The sequence below is a fragment of the Toxotes jaculatrix genome, chromosome 6 (assembly GCF_017976425.1).
Source record: "Toxotes jaculatrix isolate fToxJac2 chromosome 6, fToxJac2.pri, whole genome shotgun sequence".
Lineage (NCBI taxonomy): Eukaryota > Metazoa > Chordata > Actinopteri > Toxotidae > Toxotes > Toxotes jaculatrix.
This window is the reverse complement of record NC_054399.1, coordinates 26,870,922-26,888,555: the sequence shown is the minus strand read 5'-3', so window position 1 is coordinate 26,888,555 and position 17,634 is coordinate 26,870,922. Positions and strand designations below refer to the sequence as shown.

The 17,634-nt window shown below is 46.8% G+C and overlaps 1 pseudogene; it reads left to right on the top strand.

Moving 5' to 3' along the window:
• The first annotated feature begins 3,840 nt into the window (after window positions 1-3,840).
• LOC121182859 overlaps window positions 3,841-17,634 on the top strand; it is a 51,677-nt pseudogene continuing 37,883 nt past the window's right edge.

Genomic DNA, 17,634 nt, shown 5'->3' with positions numbered 1-17,634 from the left:
ATCTGACTCGTAGAAGCCAGTGAAAACTTGTGCACTCTAGCTAAAGACAACAAAAGCAATACTCAGTGTCTCAGCCTGAGACTTGGTTCAGGTGAAAGGACTCTCCTTTGACAGGCAGTGTCAATGGACATTTCTTTCTGTTCCAGACCAGTTGCAGACTCAACATTAGCAATAATTCATGTTTACATAACAAACAGACATAAGGCTACAAGCTGCAGAAACATTTGAAGCTGTGGCTCCGTAAGGAAAAAAAAACATTTGTTTTAATACATATACAAAAGCTACTTTTTTATTTAAATTATTGAAACTTAACTTAACTTAAGGTGTAGTGAAAATAAAGGGTTTTTTTTTTCAAGTGTCGTCTAACTATGATTTATTGTATTCAGTTAATCTCAGAACCTCAGTCCTGACAGTGTAAACTGTTTAAGCAGTTTAATCCCCAGATTCCCCTTAATCTTAACGCAGAGGATTTATAACATCAGTGCAGTGATTTAGGACACAGGGAACATTTATTAAACAACTGCATCTTTCTTTAAGGTGCTTAACAGTTGCGCCTGTTACTGCTGCAGCAGAGGACATATGTCTGGCATGGGACATGCCTTCTGGGTCTGTTCCCTTTGAGGTTTTCTGGGCACATCCATTCAGTAGGTGACCCCATGGTTAGAACCAGAATCGACAGAAAAAACTACACCTCTGTCCTGGGAATGTCTCGGGTTCCTCCAGGAGGAACTGGTGAGACTAAAAGCTCAGGGGTCACAACGATTATCAGGAATTTATTAGGAAATTCCTCCATGGGGGACAGTGTCAGTCAGTCAAAACAAGCTCCTTTATCAGGAACCAGTTTGATACCCAATCTATTTCCTAAAACTATAAAAAGTAACCTATAAGTCATTTAAAATTCTTTGATCTCAGTGAACTAAACGTCTTCTTTTCCTGTGTTTAGTCACAAAGTGGTTCAGCATATTATCCATGTTAAGTTGGAATCAAACCAATGGTGTCTGCTAAGTTATCCCATCTGATGAGCAGCTGCTCTCAGCTCTCCAACTCTATGTGAAATCATTGTGGTTATTGGTGTTTCCTGCCACTCTCGTCCCGCCCATCTAGAATGATTGGCAGCTCTGGCTCTCCCAGCAGCAGGTCACCCTCTCCTACCGTTGAGCTCTGCTCAGAGCTCACACAGTTAGGGATGCTGAAGTGGGCCAGCAGGATCGCTTCTTTCTCCCTCCTGTTAGCTGCCACTTCCAGCTCCTGGAGGAGCAAACCGTCCCCCACCTCCAGGCTGCTGCTGGGGCTCCTGTTGGAGCCTCCTGATGCTCCTCCACCCACACCACCAGCTGACATCCACAGGGGTCTGGAGCTCACCTGACCCTCCTTGGTAATATAACACTGGAAGAGAGAGCAGGATGGGTCCAGATCTCTAGGCCGGGGAGGAGGGGCTCCACTGTTGAAGTTGGTGTCTGTGTATCCAATCACATGCAGGTGCTTCTCACATGGCTGTCCACTGCTGCACACATGGAAAGGAGAAGATACAAAGAGAGACAGAATGCAGTGTATGTTAATTTTATGATTCATTTGAACAGTACACCAATGGCCATTAGCTTCTGAAAACCAGAGCTGTAACTGATCTTTTGACCTACTGACTGTGGCAGCTCACTCTCAGTGTGCTGTCATTTTAAACAGTGTCCAGGCAAAACATATTGGAGTATGTTCCTCTGACATTAAAGGACAGACACACATTTTTTTTGAGTCTGTCTAAAACAATGTAGCTGTACTTCTGTCAGTTAAAAAATAAGGTCAGGAAAAATGGAACCAGCATGGTTTAAAACAAACAAGCTGTTATTTAACATGAAAAAGTTATGTCAGTCAAAGGTCACAGTCAAGTTGATATAGGCTGTTGAGGAGCAAGTTAATTTTACAATTCCTTGGGTTACTCCTGTTACAGCTCTTGTTGTCACAGGACTCCTTGTATTTCCACTAGACATTACTCTTCATATTCAAAATCCCACTGTAACTACAAAAATAACTAAATAGGGGGGCGGTAGTTACACTCGCAGCAGCAGTAGCACATGAACAGGAGAGCAGGAGGGGCAGAGAGAGAGCTAGGGGCTACAAGAAAAGACAACATCGACGCATTAGAAAGGTATAGTTAAATGAGTGACACCAAGGAAAGAAACAAAATCTGGAACCATTTCAGTTATACTGATAATACAAGGGCAGAGTGTAGTGTCTGCAAGAAAAGAATTTCATATAGAGCCGGCTCCACAAACAACCTGCACAGGCACCTGAGAATTGTTTGTTTAAAAGAAAAAAGCTGAAAGTTTAATATTGTTAAAATTTGAATTTTAAATATTTTTTTGTATTTTTTATTATTTATTTTTTATGTGGAGTAAATGAAGATTATTTATATATAAATAAAAAATACATTAGTAATTAATTCTTTGCATATTTTTACATTATTATTGATAGTAAATTAAATAGTATGGCCTCAAAATGGGCAAAAAAAACAAAGGTCATAGTATAGTAAGGCTTCAAAATGGGCCAAAAACGGTCATAGTATAGTATGGCCTCAAAATGTCATAAAAATGGTCATAGTATAGTAAGGCCTCAAAATGTCATAAAAATGGGAGTTGTTTCGACCCCCCTTTTTGTGGTACTTTTTGTGTAGCTGAAGTTGGTGTTTACGGTTGTTAAGAGTGTACAGGGCTTGGAGTTTTAACCAGGTTCAGTTTTGACCGATCCTCAGGCGAGCAAGATAGAGACATGGGACCTACCCGCCCATTTGTGTGTACCCCGAGGGTTAAATGGTTCATTCTATTTTTGGTTTGTTTGAGTTACTAGTGCAGAGAGTGCTTTTGCTGCTGGTGCCACTGGTGTTGCTGAGTGGTGTCCTGTGAGGCTGGGTCCAAAAGGGGCTGCCCATAGAAGTGCAGCCATTATATGGAGGGAGCGGCCATATTGGGCTGGACCAAGTGGATGCCACATCATGGGGGGAAATTAGGGATTTAGTTTGTATAGTTGATTATTTCTTTAGACTGTTAGTTGTTGATTTGGATTGTTTAGTTAGTAGTTAAAGATATTCATTACTGACAGGCTGATTGTCTGGTTTTGTTTATTGTTGTCATGTTTGTTGTTTGTAAATCCCCCTTTTTGTTAGGATAATGGCCTTATCAACCATTATACATGTGTCCTTTGTTTTTCAGTGTGTAGGTCTGTTTGTCTTCTGTTTGTCAGTTGGTCTGTTCAGTTACTTGACTTTGTATTTCTTTCAGTATAGTTCTGTTAGGTTGAACTCTTTTAGGGATCCAAGTTTGTTATATTTTGGTTAAAATATTTCTTTGCATCTTTTTTGGGGTAAATAAAACCCTCTTTTTGAAGAAATTCATCTGTGGTCCTCGTGCTTGCCAGCTTGGTCCCTTACATTTGGTGGCAGCGATGGGATCAGCCAGTTGAGGACACAGGCATTTTTTTTACTTTTTTGTCTTCCCCTCCATTTTGTAAAGGCATGCACCGGGGAGGAAGAGTTGCAGGAGGCCCGGGAGATGGAACGAAAGGAGGAAGTTACACGGCAGGAGCAACGGTATGAAGCACTTCAAAATCGGTTCAGACTTTTACACACCCTTTGGAGACTCATCGGAGCCCAACTACTCTGCCAATAATCCATCAAGCCAGGTTCAATTATCTCACGAACCCAGACTAGAAAAATTAACAGAAAATGATGATGTTGAACACTTTCTCATTGCATTTGAAAGGATTGCAGCAGCATGTCAGTGGCCAAGATCTGACTTGGTTTTCCGACTCATTCCACTCCTGACTGGCAAACCCAGAGGAGCTTATGTTAATATGGATGTGGATGATTCCCTTGAATATGATGAGGTCAAAGCTGCTATTTCGAAAAAATATGATATTAACCTTGAGACCTACAAGCAGAGGTTCCGCTCTCTAGATGTCAGACCTGATGAGAGCCCCAAGGAGTTGTATGTGAGGCTGAAAGAGCTGTACGGGAAGCGGACCCAACCGCAAGGTAAAACTGTCCAAGAAATTGGTGAAATAATCATTATGGAACAGTACTTGAGAATGTTGTCTCCTGAACTCCAGGTTTGGGTAAAAGAGCATGGTCCAAAGTCAGCGGCTGAAGCTGCCACTCTAGCTGATGTGTTTGTGGCTGCTCGGAAAAAGAATCAGCCATGGAGTAACCATACCTGGAAGGCGGGGAAGGATAGCCGTAAGCCTGCACCCCCTCAACACCACCAGAGGTCATCAGCAGGCGTGGGTAAGCCTCCGGTAAGGAGAACCAACAGGTGCTATTGATTGAAGGGCTTCTAGCCAAACACCCATTTGTTATCTGTGTGGACAGGAAGGCCATATTAAACCAATGTGCCCAAAGAATCCAGCTAAGCTCACTCAAATGTGTTTTGTACCACGACAAAGTGTTGACATTAAGCCTCAGGGTAACCAATCCATGAAAACGACTGATGTAAAGATAAATGGAGAAAACCTCAGAGCCCTGATTGATACAGGCAGTACTCAGACTCTTGTATACAGAAAATATGTGTCAGCTAATACCATCTGCACTCTTGAGACAATCCCCATTTCCTGTGTACATGGTGATGAGAAGTCTTATCCCACGGCAGATGTTTATGTGGAAGTGCAAGGACAGAGCTATCTGCTAAATGTGGGAGTTACAGATAACTTGCCTTTTCCAGTGGTTTTGGGGGATGACCTGCCGGTGCTCTTTGATTTGTTGAATCCTGTGCAAAGCTGTAATGTTGCAGTCACCAGGGCACAGTCTCTAGGTCTTAGGGTTCCGGAGTTATGAGCATTTGAAGTTCCCCCATATAAGTGAGTTGGGAGAGTGAAAATTTGGGATTTAACCAGGGTCAGTTTTGACCGATCCTCAGCAGAGCAAGATAGAGACATGGGACCTTGTCCTACCCCCCCCATTTGTGTGCACCCCGAGTCCAACGGTACCACCCTTTAGTCTCTAGGTCTTAGGGTTCCGGAGTTATGAGCATTTGAAGTTCCCCCATATAACAGAGTTGGGAGAGTGAAAATTTGGGATTTAACCAGGGTCAGTTTTGACCGATCCTCAGCGGAGCAAGATAGAGACATGGGACCTTGTCCTACCCCCCCCCCATTTGTGTGCACCCCGAGTCCAACGGTACCACCTTTGAGTCTCTAGGACTTAGGGTTCTGGAGTTATGAGCATTTGAAGTTCCCCCATATAAGTGAGTTGGGAGAGTGAAAATTTGGGATTTAACCAGGGTCAGTTTTGACCGATCCTCAATGGAGAAAGATAGAGACATGGGACCTTGTCCTACCCCCCCATTTGTGTGCACCCCGAGTCCAACGGTACCACCCTTTAGTCTCTAGGACTTAGGGTTCTGAAGTTATGAGCATTTGAAGTTCCCCCATATAAGTCAGTTGGGAGAGTGAAAATTTGGGGTTTTAACCAGAGTCAGTTTTGACCGATCCTCAACGGAGAAAGATAGAGACATGGGACCTTGTCCTACCCTCCCATTTGTGTGCACCCCGAGTCCAACGGTACCACCCTTGAGTCTCTAGGACTTAGGGTTCTGGAGTTATGAGCATTTGAAGTTCCCCCATATAAGTGAGTTGGGAGAGTGAAAATCTGCCTAAGTGTGAAAGGCCAAAAGTGTTCCCCCAGAAAGTGTTTAGGAACACATTTCAGAGCCCTAGGAGTGGTTTGGACCCCCCTTTTTGTGGTACTTTTTGTCAAGTTGAAGTTGGTGTTCACGGTTGTTAAGAGTGTACAGGGCTTGGAGTTTTGACTAGGGTCACTTTTGACCGATCCTCAGCGGAGCAAGATAGAGACATGGGACCTTGTCCTACCCCCCCATTTGTGTGCACCCCGAGTCCAACGGTACCACCCTTTAGTCTCTAGGACTTAGGGTTCTGAAGTTATGAGCATTTGAAGTTCCCCCATATAAGTCAGTTGGGAGAGTGAAAATTTGGGGTTTTAACCAGAGTCAGTTTTGACCGATCCTCAACGGAGAAAGATAGAGACATGGGACCTTGTCCTACCCTTCCATTTGTGTGCACCCCGAGTCCAACGGTACCACCCTTGAGTCTCTAGGACTTAGGGTTCTGGAGTTATGAGCATTTGAAGTTCCCCCATATAAGTGAGTTGGGAGAGTGAAAATTTGGGGTGTTAACCAGAGTCAGTTTTGACCGATCCTCAGCGGAGAAAGATAGAGACATGGGACCTTGTCCTACCCCCCCATTTGTGTGCACCCCGAGTCCAACGGTACCACCCTTGAGTCTCTAGGACTTAGGGTTCTGGAGTTATGAGCATTTGAAGTTCCCCCATATAACAGAGTTGGGAGAGTGAAAATTTGGGGTTTTAACCAGAGTCAGTTTTGACTGATCCTCAGCGGAGAAATATAGAGACATGGGACCTTGTCCTACCCCCCCCCCCCCCCCCCCACTTGTGTGCACCCCGAGTCCAACGGTACCACCCTTGAGTCTCTAGGACTTAGGGTTCTGGAGTTATGAGCATTTGAAGTTCCCCCATATAAGTGAGTTGGGAGAGTGAAAATCTGCCTGTGTGTGAAAGGCCCAAAGTGTTCTCCCAGAAAGTGTTTAGGAACACATTTCAGAGCCCTAGGAGTGGTTTGGACCCCCCTTTTTGTGGTACTTTTTGTCAAGTTGAAGTTGGTGTTCACGGTTGTTAAGAGTGTACAGAGCTTGGAGTTTTGACCAGGGTCAGTTTTGACCGATCATCAGCGGAGCAAGATAGAGACATGGGACCTTGTCCTACCCCCCAATTTGTGTGCACCCCGAGTCCAACGGTACCACCTTTGAGTCTCTAGGACTTAGGGTTCTGGAGTTATGAGCATTTGAAGTTCCCCCATATAAGTCAGTTGGGAGAGTGAAAATTTGGGATTTAACCAGGGTCAGTTTTGACCGATCCTCAATGGAGAAAGATAGAGACATGGGACCTTGTCCTACCCCCCCATTTGTGTGCACCCCGAGTCCAACGGTACCACCCTTTAGTCTCTAGGACTTAGGGTTCTGAAGTTATGAGCATTTGAAGTTCCCCCATATAAGTCAGTTGGGAGAGTGAAAATTTGGGGTTTTAACCAGAGTCAGTTTTGACCGATCCTCAACGGAGAAAGATAGAGACATGGGACCTTGTCCTACCCTCCCATTTGTGTGCACCCCGAGTCCAACGGTACCACCCTTGAGTCTCTAGGACTTAGGGTTCTGGAGTTATGAGCATTTGAAGTTCCCCCATATAAGTGAGTTGGGAGAGTGAAAATCTGCCTAAGTGTGAAAGGCCAAAAGTGTTCCCCCAGAAAGTGTTTAGGAACACATTTCAGAGCCCTAGGAGTGGTTTGGACCCCCCTTTTTGTGGTACTTTTTGTCAAGTTGAAGTTGGTGTTCACGGTTGTTAAGAGTGTACAGGGCTTGGAGTTTTGACTAGGGTCACTTTTGACCGATCCTCAGCGGAGCAAGATAGAGACATGGGACCTTGTCCTACCCCCCCATTTGTGTGCACCCCGAGTCCAGCGGTACCACCCTTTAGTCTCTAGGACTTAGGGTTCTGAAGTTATGAGCATTTGAAGTTCCCCCATATAAGTCAGTTGGGAGAGTGAAAATTTGGGGTTTTAACCAGAGTCAGTTTTGACCGATCCTCAACGGAGAAAGATAGAGACATGGGACCTTGTCCTACCCTTCCATTTGTGTGCACCCCGAGTCCAACGGTACCACCCTTGAGTCTCTAGGACTTAGGGTTCTGGAGTTATGAGCATTTGAAGTTCCCCCATATAAGTGAGTTGGGAGAGTGAAAATTTGGGGTGTTAACCAGAGTCAGTTTTGACCGATCCTCAGCGGAGAAAGATAGAGACATGGGACCTTGTCCTACCCCCCCATTTGTGTGCACCCCGAGTCCAACGGTACCACCCTTGAGTCTCTAGGACTTAGGGTTCTGGAGTAATGAGCATTTGAAGTTCCCCCATATAACAGAGTTGGGAGAGTGAAAATTTGGGGTTTTAACCAGAGTCAGTTTTGACTGATCCTCAGCGGAGAAATATAGAGACATGGGACCTTGTCCTACCCCCCCCCCCCCCCCCCCCCCCACTTGTGTGCACCCCGAGTCCAACGGTACCACCCTTGAGTCTCTAGGACTTAGGGTTCTGGAGTTATGAGCATTTGAAGTTCCCCCATATAAGTGAGTTGGGAGAGTGAAAATCTGCCTGTGTGTGAAAGGCCCAAAGTGTTCCCCCAGAAAGTGTTTAGGAACACATTTCAGAGCCCTAGGAGTGGTTTGGACCCCCCTTTTTGTGGTACTTTTTGTCAAGTTGAAGTTGGTGTTCACGGTTGTTAAGAGTGTACAGAGCTTGGAGTTTTGACCAGGGTCAGTTTTGACCGATCATCAGCGGAGCAAGATAGAGACATGGGACCTTGTCCTACCCCCCAATTTGTGTGCACCCCGAGTCCAACGGTACCACCCTTTAGTCTCTAGGACTTAGGGTTCTGAAGTTATGAGCATTTGAAGTTCCCCCATATAAGTCAGTTGGGAGAGTGAAAATTTGGGGTTTTAACCAGAGTCAGTTTTGACCGATCCTCAACGGAGAAAGATAGAGACATGGGACCTTGTCCTACCCTCCCATTTGTGTGCACCCCGAGTCCAACGGTACCAACCTTGAGTCTCTAGGACTTAGGGATCTGGAGTTATGAGCATTTGAAGTTCCCCCATATAAGTGAGTTGGGAGAGTGAAAATTTGGGGTGTTAACCAGAGTCAGTTTTGACCGATCCTCAGCGGAGAAAGATAGAGACATGGGACCTTGTCCTACCCCCCCATTTGTGTGCACCCCGAGTCCAACGGTACCACCCTTGAGTCTCTAGGACTTAGGGTTCTGGAGTTATGAGCATTTGAAGTTCCCCCATATAAGTGAGTTGGGAGAGTGAAAATCTGCCTAAGTGTGAAAGGCCAAAAGTGTTCCCCCAGAAAGTGTTTAGGAATACATTTCAGAGCCCTAGGAGTGGTTTGGACCCCGCTTTTTGTGGTACTTTTTGTCAAGTTGAAGTTGGTGTTCACGGTTGCTAAGAGTGTACAGGGCTTGGAGTTTTGACTAGGGTCAGTTTTGACCGATCCTCAGCGGAGCAAGATAGAGACATGGGACCTTGTCCTACCCCCCCATTTGTGTGCACCCCGAGTCCAACGGTACCACCCTTGAGTCTCTAGGACTTAGGGTTCCGGAGTTATGAGCATTTGAATTTCCCCCATATAAGTGAGTTGGGAGAGTGAAAATTTGGGATTTAACCAGGGTCAGTTTTGACCGATCCTCAGCGGAGCAAGATAGAGACATGGGACCTTGTCCTACCCCCCCATTTGTGTGCACCCCGAGTCCAACGGTACCACCCTTGAGTCTCTAGGACTTAGGGTTCTGGAGTTATGAGCATTTGAAGTTCCCCCCTATAAGTCAGTTGGGAGAGTGAAAATTTGGGGTTTTAACCAGAGTCAGTTTTGACCGATCCTCAGCTGAGAAAGATAGAGACATGGGACCTTGTCCTACCCCCCCATTTGTGTGCACCCCGAGTCCAACGGTACCACCCTTGAGTCTCTAGGACTTAGGGTTCTGGAGTTATGAGCATTTGAATTTCCCCCATATAAGTCAGTTGGGAGAGTGAAAATTTGGGATTTAACCAGGGTCAGTTTTGACCGATCCTCAGCGGAGCAAGATAGAGACATGGGACCTTGTCCTACCCCCCCATTTGTGTGCACCCCGAGTCCAACGGTACCACCCTTGAGTCTCTAGGACTTAGGGTTCTGGAGTTATGAGCATTTGAAGTTCCCCCATATAAGTGAGTTGGGAGAGTGAAAATCTGCCTAAGTGTGAAAGGCCAAAAGTGTTCCCCCAGAAAGTGTTTAGGAATACATTTCAGAGCCCTAGGAGTGGTTTGGACCCCGCTTTTTGTGGTACTTTTTGTCAAGTTGAAGTTGGTGTTCACGGTTGCTAAGAGTGTACAGGGCTTGGAGTTTTGACTAGGGTCAGTTTTTGACCGATCCTCAGCGGAGCAAGATAGAGACATGGGACCTTGTCCTACCCCCCCATTTGTGTGCACCCCGAGTCCAACGGTACCACCCTTGAGTCTCTAGGACTTAGGGTTCTGGAGTAATGAGCATTTGAAGTTCCCCCATATAACAGAGTTGGGAGAGTGAAAATTTGGGGTTTTAACCAGAGTCAGTTTTGACTGATCCTCAGCGGAGAAAGATAGAGACATGGGACCTTGTCCTACCCCCCCCCCCCCCCCCCACTTGTGTGCACCCCGAGTCCAACGGTACCACCCTTGAGTCTCTAGGACTTAGGGTTCTGGAGTTATGAGCATTTGAAGTTCCCCCATATAAGTGAGTTGGGAGAGTGAAAATTTGGGGTTTTAAACAGAGTCAGTTTTGACCGATCCTCAGCTGAGAAAGATAGAGACATGGGACCTTGTCCTACCCCCCCATTTGTGTGCACCCCGAGTCCAACGGTACCACCCTTGAGTCTCTAGGACTTAGGGTTCTGGAGTTATGAGCATTTGAAGTTCCCCCATATAAGTCAGTTGGGAGAGTGAAAATTTGGGGTTTTAACCAGGGTCAGTTTTGACCGATCCTCAGCGGAGAAAGATAGAGACATGGGACCTTGTCCTACCCCCCCATTTGTGTGCACCCCGAGTCCAACGGTACCACCCTTGAGTCTCTAGGACTTAGGGTTCTGGAGTTATGAGCATTTGAAGTTCCCCCATATAAGTCAGTTGGGAGAGTGCAAATCTGCCTAAGTGTGAAAGGCCAAAAGTGTTCCCCCAGAAAGTGTTTAGGAACACATTTCAGAGCCCTAGGAGTGGTTTGGACCCCCCTTTTTGTGGTACTTTTTGTCAAGTTGAAGTTTGTGTTCACGGTTGTTAAGAATGTACAGGGCTTGGAGTTTTGACCAGGGTCAGTTTTGACCGATCCTCAGCGGAGCAAGATAGAGACATGGGACCTTGTCCTACCCCCCCATTTGTGTGCACCCCGAGTCCAACGGTACCACCCTTGAGTCTCTAGGACTTAGGGTTCTGAAGTTATGAGCATTTGAAGTTCCCCCATATAAGTCAGTTGGGAGAGTGAAAATTTGGGGTTTTAACCAGAGTCAGTTTTGACCGATCCTCAACGGAGAAAGATAGAGACATGGGACCTTGTCCTACCCCCCCATTTGTGTGCACCCCGAGTCCAACGGTACCACCCTTGAGTCTCTAGGACTTAGGGTTCTGGAGTTATGAGCATTTGAATTTCCCCCATATAAGTCAGTTGGGAGAGTGAAAATTTGGGGTTTTAACCAGAGTCAGTTTTGACCGATCCTCAGCGGAGAAAGATAGAGACATGGGACCTTGTCCTACCCCCCCATTTGTGTGCACCCCGAGTCCAACGGTACCACCCTTGAGTCTCTAGGACTTAGGGTTCTGGAGTTATGAGCATTTGAAGTTCCCCCATATAAGTCAGTTGGGAGAGTGAAAATCTGCCTAAGTGTGAAAGGCCCAAAGTGTTCCCCCAGAAAGTGTTTAGGAACACATTTCAGAGCCCTAGGAGTGGTTTGGACCCCCCTTTTTGTGGTACTTTTTGTCAAGTTGAAGTTGGTGTTCACAGTTGTTAAGAGTGTACAGGGCTTGGAGTTTTGACCAGGGTCAGTTTTGACCGATCCTCAGCGGAGCAAGATAGAGACATGGGACCTTGTCCTACCCCCCCATTTGTGTGCACCCCGAGTCCAACGGTACCACCCTTGAGTCTCTAGGACTTAGGGTTCTGGAGTTATGAGCATTTGAAGTTCCCCCATATAAGTCAGTTGGGAGAGTGAAAATTTGGGGTTTTAACCAGAGTCAGTTTTGACCGATCCTCAGCTGAGAAAGATAGAGACATGGGACCTTGTCCTACCCCCCCATTTGTGTGCGCCCCGAGTCCAACGGTACCACCCTTGAGTCTCTAGGACTTAGGGTTCTGGAGTTATGAGCGTTTGAAGTTCCCCCATGTAAGTGAGTTGGGAGAGTGAAAATTTGGGATTTAACCAGGGTCAGTTTTGACCGATCCTCAGCGGAGCAAGATACAGACATGGGACCTTGTCCTACCCCCCCATTTGTGTGCACCCCGAGTCCAACGGTACCACCCTTGAGTCTCTAGGACTTAGGGTTCTGGAGTTATGAGCATTTGAAGTTCCCCCATATAAGTGAGTTGGGAGAGTGAAAATTTGGGATTTAACCAGGGTCAGTTTTGACTGATCCTCAGCGGAGAAAGATAGAGACATGGGACCTTGTCCTACCCCCCCATTTGTGTGCACCCCGAGTCCAACGGTACCACCCTTGAGTCTCTAGGACTTAGGGTTCTGGAGTTATGAGCATTTGAAGTTCCCCCATATAAGTGAGTTGGGAGAGTGAAAATTTGGGGTTTTAAACAGAGTCAGTTTTGACCAATCCTCAGCTGAGAAAGATAGAGACATGGGACCTTGTCCTACCCCCCCATTTGTGTGCACCCCGAGTCCAACGGTACCACCCTTGAGTCTCTAGGACTTAGGGTTCTGGAGTTATGAGCATTTGAAGTTCCCCCATATAAGTCAGTTGGGAGAGTGAAAATTTGGGGTTTTAACCAGGGTCAGTTTTGACCGATCCTCAGCGGAGAAAGATAGAGACATGGGACCTTGTCCTACCCCCCCATTTGTGTGCACCCCGAGTCCAACGGTACCACCCTTGAGTCTCTAGGACTTAGGGTTCTGGAGTTATGAGCATTTGAAGTTCCCCCATATAAGTGAGTTGGGAGAGTGAAAATCTGCCTAAGTGTGAAAGGCCAAAAGTGTTCCCCCAGAAAGTGTTTAGGAACACATTTCAGAGCCCTAGGAGTGGTTTGGACCCCCCTTTTTTGTGGTACTTTTTGTCAAGTTGAAGTTTGTGTTCACGGTTGTTAAGAGTGTACAGGGCTTGGAGTTTTGACCAGGGTCAGTTTTGACCGATCCTCAGCGGAGCAAGATAGAGACATGGGACCTTGTCCTACCCCCCCATTTGTGTGCACCCCGAGTCCAACGGTACCACCCTTGAGTCTCTACGACTTAGGGTTCTGGAGTTATGAGCATTTGAAGTTCCCCCATATAAGTCAGTTGGGAGAGTGAAAATTTGGGGTTTTAAACAGAGTCAGTTTTGACCAATCCTCAGCTGAGAAAGATAGAGACATGGGACCTTGTCCTACCCCCCCATTTGTGTGCACCCCGAGTCCAACGGTACCACCCTTGAGTCTCTAGGACTTAGGGTTCTGGAGTTATGAGCATTTGAAGTTCCCCCATATAAGTCAGTTGGGAGAGTGAAAATTTGGGGTTTTAACCAGAGTCAGTTTTGACCGATCCTCAGCTGAGAAAGATAGAGACATGGGACCTTGTCCTACCCCCCCATTTGTGTGCACCCCGAGTCCAACGGTACCACCCTTGAGTCTCTAGGACTTAGGGTTCTGGAGTTATGAGCGTTTGAAGTTCCCCCATGTAAGTGAGTTGGGAGAGTGAAAATTTGGGATTTAACCAGGGTCAGTTTTGACCGATCCTCAGCGGAGCAAGATACAGACATGGGACCTTGTCCTACCCCCCCATTTGTGTGCACCCCGAGTCCAACGGTACCACCCTTGAGTCTCTAGGACTTAGGGTTCTGGAGTTATGAGCATTTGAAGTTCCCCCATATAAGTGAGTTGGGAGAGTGAAAATTTGGGATTTAACCAGGGTCAGTTTTGACCGATCCTCAGCGGAGAAAGATAGAGACATGGGACCTTGTCCTACCCCCCCATTTGTGTGCACCCCGAGTCCAACGGTACCACCCTTGAGTCTCTAGGACTTAGGGTTCTGGAGTTATGAGCATTTGAAGTTCCCCCATATAAGTCAGTTGGGAGAGTGAAAATTTGGGGTTTTAAACAGAGTCAGTTTTGACCAATCCTCAGCGGAGCAAGATACAGACATGGGACCTTGTCCTACCCCCCCATTTGTGTGCACCCCGAGTCCAACGGTACCACCCTTGAGTCTCTAGGACTTAGGGTTCTGGAGTTATGAGCATTTGAAGTTCCCCCATATAAGTGAGTTGGGAGAGTGAAAATTTGGGGTTTTAAACAGAGTCAGTTTTGACCAATCCTCAGCTGAGAAAGATAGAGACATGGGACCTTGTCCTACCCCCCCATTTGTGTGCACCCCGAGTCCAACGGTACCACCCTTGAGTCTCTAGGACTTAGGGTTCTGGAGTTATGAGCATTTGAAGTTCCCCCATATAAGTCAGTTGGGAGAGTGAAAATTTGGGGTTTTAACCAGGGTCAGTTTTGACCGATCCTCAGCGGAGAAAGATAGAGACATGGGACCTTGTCCTACCCCCCCATTTGTGTGCACCCCGAGTCCAACGGTACCACCCTTGAGTCTCTAGGACTTAGGGTTCTGGAGTTATGAGCATTTGAAGTTCCCCCATATAAGTGAGTTGGGAGAGTGAAAATCTGCCTAAGTGTGAAAGGCCAAAAGTGTTCCCCCAGAAAGTGTTTAGGAACACATTTCAGAGCCCTAGGAGTGGTTTGGACCCCCCTTTTTTGTGGTACTTTTTGTCAAGTTGAAGTTTGTGTTCACGGTTGTTAAGAGTGTACAGGGCTTGGAGTTTTGACCAGGGTCAGTTTTGACCGATCCTCAGCGGAGCAAGATAGAGACATGGGACCTTGTCCTACCCCCCCATTTGTGTGCACCCCGAGTCCAACGGTACCACCCTTGAGTCTCTACGACTTAGGGTTCTGGAGTTATGAGCATTTGAAGTTCCCCCATATAAGTCAGTTGGGAGAGTGAAAATTTGGGGTTTTAAACAGAGTCAGTTTTGACCAATCCTCAGCTGAGAAAGATAGAGACATGGGACCTTGTCCTACCCCCCCATTTGTGTGCACCCCGAGTCCAACGGTACCACCCTTGAGTCTCTAGGACTTAGGGTTCTGGAGTTATGAGCATTTGAAGTTCCCCCATATAAGTCAGTTGGGAGAGTGAAAATTTGGGGTTTTAACCAGAGTCAGTTTTGACCGATCCTCAGCTGAGAAAGATAGAGACATGGGACCTTGTCCTACCCCCCCATTTGTGTGCACCCCGAGTCCAACGGTACCACCCTTGAGTCTCTAGGACTTAGGGTTCTGGAGTTATGAGCATTTGAAGTTCCCCCATATAAGTCAGTTGGGAGAGTGAAAATTTGGGGTTTTAACCAGAGTCAGTTTTGACCGATCCTCAGCTGAGAAAGATAGAGACATGGGACCTTGTCCTACCCCCCCATTTGTGTGCACCCCGAGTCCAACGGTACCACCCTTGAGTCTCTAGGACTTAGGGTTCTGGAGTTATGAGCGTTTGAAGTTCCCCCATGTAAGTGAGTTGGGAGAGTGAAAATTTGGGATTTAACCAGGGTCAGTTTTGACCGATCCTCAGCGGAGCAAGATACAGACATGGGACCTTGTCCTACCCCCCCATTTGTGTGCACCCCGAGTCCAACGGTACCACCCTTGAGTCTCTAGGACTTAGGGTTCTGGAGTTATGAGCATTTGAAGTTCCCCCATATAAGTGAGTTGGGAGAGTGAAAATTTGGGATTTAACCAGGGTCAGTTTTGACCGATCCTCAGCGGAGAAAGATAGAGACATGGGACCTTGTCCTACCCCCCCATTTGTGTGCACCCCGAGTCCAACGGTACCACCCTTGAGTCTCTAGGACTTAGGGTTCTGGAGTTATGAGCATTTGAAGTTCCCCCATATAAGTCAGTTGGGAGAGTGAAAATTTGGGGTTTTAAACAGAGTCAGTTTTGACCAATCCTCAGCGGAGCAAGATACAGACATGGGACCTTGTCCTACCCCCCCATTTGTGTGCACCCCGAGTCCAACGGTACCACCCTTGAGTCTCTAGGACTTAGGGTTCTGGAGTTATGAGCATTTGAAGTTCCCCCATATAAGTGAGTTGGGAGAGTGAAAATTTGGGGTTTTAAACAGAGTCAGTTTTGACCAATCCTCAGCTGAGAAAGATAGAGACATGGGACCTTGTCCTACCCCCCCATTTGTGTGCACCCCGAGTCCAACGGTACCACCCTTGAGTCTCTAGGACTTAGGGTTCTGGAGTTATGAGCATTTGAAGTTCCCCCATATAAGTCAGTTGGGAGAGTGAAAATTTGGGGTTTTAACCAGGGTCAGTTTTGACCGATCCTCAGCGGAGAAAGATAGAGACATGGGACCTTGTCCTACCCCCCCATTTGTGTGCACCCCGAGTCCAACGGTACCACCCTTGAGTCTCTAGGACTTAGGGTTCTGGAGTTATGAGCATTTGAAGTTCCCCCATATAAGTGAGTTGGGAGAGTGAAAATCTGCCTAAGTGTGAAAGGCCAAAAGTGTTCCCCCAGAAAGTGTTTAGGAACACATTTCAGAGCCCTAGGAGTGGTTTGGACCCCCCTTTTTTGTGGTACTTTTTGTCAAGTTGAAGTTTGTGTTCACGGTTGTTAAGAGTGTACAGGGCTTGGAGTTTTGACCAGGGTCAGTTTTGACCGATCCTCAGCGGAGCAAGATAGAGACATGGGACCTTGTCCTACCCCCCCATTTGTGTGCACCCCGAGTCCAACGGTACCACCCTTGAGTCTCTACGACTTAGGGTTCTGGAGTTATGAGCATTTGAAGTTCCCCCATATAAGTCAGTTGGGAGAGTGAAAATTTGGGGTTTTAAACAGAGTCAGTTTTGACCAATCCTCAGCTGAGAAAGATAGAGACATGGGACCTTGTCCTACCCCCCCATTTGTGTGCACCCCGAGTCCAACGGTACCACCCTTGAGTCTCTAGGACTTAGGGTTCTGGAGTTATGAGCATTTGAAGTTCCCCCATATAAGTCAGTTGGGAGAGTGAAAATTTGGGGTTTTAACCAGAGTCAGTTTTGACCGATCCTCAGCTGAGAAAGATAGAGACATGGGACCTTGTCCTACCCCCCCATTTGTGTGCACCCCGAGTCCAACGGTACCACCCTTGAGTCTCTAGGACTTAGGGTTCTGGAGTTATGAGCATTTGAAGTTCCCCCATATAAGTGAGTTGGGAGAGTGCAAATCTGCCTAAGTGTGAAAGGCCAAAAGTGTTCCCCCAGAAAGTGTTTAGGAACACATTTCAGAGCCCTAGGAGTGGTTTGGACCCCCCTTTTTGTGGTACTTTTTGTCAAGTTGAAGTTTGTGTTCACGGTTGTTAAGAATGTACAGGGCTTGGAGTTTTGACCAGGGTCAGTTTTGACCGATCCTCAGCGGAGCAAGATAGAGACATGGGACCTTGTCCTACCCCCCCATTTGTGTGCACCCCGAGTCCAACGGTACCACCCTTGAGTCTCTAGGACTTAGGGTTCTGGAGTTATGAGCATTTGAAGTTCCCCCATATAAGTCAGTTGGGAGAGTGAAAATTTGGGGTTTTAACCAGAGTCAGTTTTGACCGATCCTCAGCTGAGAAAGATAGAGACATGGGACCTTGTCCTACCCCCCCATTTGTGTGCACCCCGAGTCCAACGGTACCACCCTTGAGTCTCTAGGACTTAGGGTTCTGGAGTTATGAGCATTTGAAGTTCCCCCATATAAGTGAGTTGGGAGAGTGAAAATCTGCCTAAGTGTGAAAGGC